Source organism: Xylocopa sonorina, unplaced genomic scaffold, assembly GCF_050948175.1.
Source record: "Xylocopa sonorina isolate GNS202 unplaced genomic scaffold, iyXylSono1_principal scaffold0122, whole genome shotgun sequence".
Lineage (NCBI taxonomy): Eukaryota > Metazoa > Arthropoda > Insecta > Hymenoptera > Apidae > Xylocopa > Xylocopa sonorina.
The window spans coordinates 381,382-385,572 of NW_027490193.1; positions in this window are offsets into that span (position 1 = coordinate 381,382).

Consider the following 4,191-nt stretch of genomic DNA (forward strand, 5'->3'; position numbering starts at 1 on the left):
GGCTTTGTCGATGCAAGTTTTAATTCTCCGAAACATATATAATATTATGTTATTAGTAAAATTATTTTGCACTTCTAATTAAGTTGAACGTAAAAGATATATTTTTTTAATGAGAAGACATTGAGAGAAAATTTTGAGAATCCATTTTTAATGTTGGACCTAGTGGTTGACTAGGTTCTCCTCTCCCTGCCGCATCTTTCCATTTTTAAGATGTAAAAACCGTGTACCATCTTCGTCACCATTAAAATTTACGAAATTTACATTTATTATAAATTTTTGCAAAAGTGATGTTAATTAACTCTTGAATTATGATTGCTCGGGCAATTAATCAGACTGATCTATGATGTGCTGTAATGTACGAGTTCTAATAAATTTTTTTTTAACATAATGAACAATATAGTATTTGTGCTTACAGTCTTGTTAACAAACTCGCTGTTTAAATTAGTTTGGATGACGATTGATACTTGCATGATCTTTTCCTCTCAATTATCTGTATAATTTGTTCGTTCTTTTCAATTGTTATATATAATTATCCAAATCTATCTGTTTCAAATTCTCCTCTAGGAAGGAATCAGGCAACAATTTATCTTATCAATAATATTTGTATTCTATAGAATAAATTGATTTGTTTACTAAAATATATATTATACGTTCATGTATTAATTGTAAACCTTTAGTTAATTATTCACACCTGGATTATATGCATAATGGGTAAAATCTGACATTCCTTCAGTTTTTTAATATTGCCTCATCCATTAAAGATTAAGTAGTAACAGATTTACTGTCTTTGTAAAACAAAAGCGTACATTGCATCACACATTATTTTTAGCTTCCCACTATAATTTTGTGATTCTAAACCAACGAACATATCCATTGCAGCCATATGTATACCTGAAACAACGCGTGCGTAAGGCAATCTCAAATTGGGAGAATTATTTTCCTTAACAATGAAGTTAGAAATATATATAATTAGTGCAGTCTTTGACAGGAGTGCATTCACAGCAATACCATCATTTTCATATTTATCGGCCCTTCCAAGAGCACACATTAACATTCCGAACTTGGATATTATATAATCGACACGAGTTTGAAACCATATGCGTTTAATTTTTATACTTAATGGTGGGCTGACATTTATTATATGAGGATTTGTGCCTTTCTTTAAACATGGTAAGGATAGTTTGGATCTGAAAAAAAGTGTAGTGTCATATGGGAGAATATTATTTCTACACCTAAAACAGAACTTTTTTACTTACATTAGAAATGTTCCTCTAGAATTGATATTATTCACAAGGACATAATTTTTTATACTTATGGATTCTATGCCTGGTTAAAGAAATAGCGCTAGCATTATTAACCCTTTCAGCAATGAGTTGTGTGGCAAATGGTTTTGTGAGAACCTATATGTGGCACCCGTTGTTGCCAGACCGGTGAAGTCATCTCTGTGAAAACTGCTCAAGCTGTTCGCAATTCTGTTTCAGCACAGATTGAAGAGATGACGAAACGAGTCAATACATTCCTACGGATGGATGTTTCCATTAAAAATAACGTATAAGTTACCGATGGATGGTGTTGCCTGCGGTCGGTAACTCACGATATATCGACAGTAGATAATGATTGCGGTCGATAACTTATGGCATAATAACAGATGGTATTGTCAATAGTCGGGAATTCAAGAACTATCGAAGAATAGCATTGCCAGCTATCGGTAATCCATCTCTTACTTGGCTTAACTTAATCTAACATCCTCTAAACTTAATTTAAACCAAGTTAACCTCAATTACGCCTAATCTGACTTAACCTGCCTGCACTCAAATCTAACTCAACCTAAAACAATCTAACATTATCTTCTTTAAACCTAAACAAAACGAACCTACGCTTTCTTAAATCTAACCCAACATAACCGAGCGACCTACAAACATTCCCAAACGTATCTCAACCTAACCTAACCTAGCGTAACCTAACTAAATCTAACACAATCACACTTTCATCTCGGGACGGAAGCAGCCTCCGCAACATTCCCAGGGATGAGGCTATGCAGTAAGCTTTCCGCAGTTACGGAGTGGCAGAGATCCGCTCCGATTGAACGTTTATTCACGTAATATAATATAATAATCAGCGAGTTCAATCGAAGCGGGTCCGCATTGAATACAGGAACGCCTTCGACTAAATGAAAACAACCAATCGGAAAAGAATAAAACTTTACAAACAAATCGTACGGAAGTCAGATAATTCGATGCATATCCAATATACATCTAACTAAAACGTAATTCGAAAAATACAAAGGATAAGTGGAAATATTCTCCAATATTTGACATATACAAATCAACGGATGCAAGGGAGAACACTCAATCTCGGGGTGGCGAGACCGGGGCACCATCATGAAGTAATCGTACAACGCCGGTTCCGGTATGGTGCAGAGAGAAAATGTGGAGGATAGAGAACATAAAATAACAAGAACGTAACTAAAGAGAAAGAAAAAGATCTGTGGAAACATTGCATTTATTAAGAGGAAAACCTACGAATATCAAACAACAGATTATATACCATACCGTCAGGGCAAGGTATAACGAAATAGACGATATCGTGAGAGAAAATAAAAATATCGAGAAACTTAAAAAGAAAATAATACTTTAGACTGAACGAATCAATATCACTGATTCCGGCAAGCTTAATGAAAAACGCGACAACGAATCGGATAGAGTATAAGATAGATGCTGGTCGCGTTTCAAGTGGCGCTGCGGTCCTCGCCCGCATCAGGGCAGGCAGTAGGATGGTGGTGGGCCTGCCCCCCCCCCCCAACCTCCACCACCAGCCTAAGCCAGGCTGCTGTGCATATGCTGATGAAAGGTGCTGCTGGCTCGTGATTCGGAATCAGCCCCGTCGGGTCCTGGCAGAAGATTAATTGTTGGGCAGGCGGTTCGGAGCCCCCTGTTGATGACACCAAAGGATAGGAAAATATAAAAGAGGAAAAGAAAGCCTCGGAAAACACAGGCACGAAAGGAGAAGCATCAGGAGCCGAAGTAAGGGAAGCAAAGGAAAGGGCAGAATAATGGTAAAGCTACCGATAAGATTAACGTCCATACTTTCAAATAGAAGAATAGGCAGCCACACATTAGACGTAATGATAAATATTATGAGCGAGGATAGGACGAAGGTAATGATATATTAGAAAACATTAATGGGAAACATCAGGTATATAAAAAAAACCTGAGATCGAACACTAGATCGAACTAGTGGTGAACGGTATAGAGGAACGACAAAAATACAAATAGATGACGCAAGAAAATCGAGAGAGGGTGATATAATCCTAGAATTTAACAAGAAAACAGGTATATAGAACGTAATAAAGGAGATAAAAGGAACTCTAGAAACAGAATTCGAAGAAAAACATACAAGTGCGAGTATAATTCTCCAATTAAGGGACATATACCCGTTAGGTGACCAGAGAAGAAATGAATGATTACATAAACCGAACACTGAAAATAATCGAAGGAAAGGATAGCGGTATAAACGTCAAGTTGCTAAAACAAACGTGGAGAGGCAACCGAATCGTGTTAGTTGAATTTGGACAGGAATACAGTAAAGAGTTGGAGAAGATCAGACGACTCAAAATACCATTAACACCTTGTCTCTGCAAAGTGCTACCGAGAATCGAGAGATGCTTCAAATGCCATAAACTGGGACGTATCGGCAGAAATTGCGAAGAAGTCAAAGATAATAAGGGAATCTACAGAAGATGCGGATCTCAGATTTATACGATGATCGGTTGCATCGCGAATAAACCGAAATGAATCGTCTGCAGCGAGGCAGTAAGAAGGAATCCGTAGATCAGACACGTTACCGGAGGTTTAATTGTCTGGCCTACAGAAAAGCGTTGATAGAAAAGAACGAGAAACGAATATGGAATTCAAAGTCCTACAAATGCGAATGATTTAAGAGACAAACGTGGTAATAATATCGGAAGCACACAAGATGGAAGAATACTGACTGCAAGAGGAGAACGGTGACGTTGTGGTATGGATAACCGGTATTAATCGAAAATGTTTCGTATATGGTACCACATATTCCTCGACCGGAATCGTTCATGCAATGGTCGAAGGAACAAAAGCTATAAGCTGCTACTTCTCGCTTAACAGGAACGGAAAGAAATCGAAGAATTTATAAACCAAGTTGAGGTTAACATAGAAA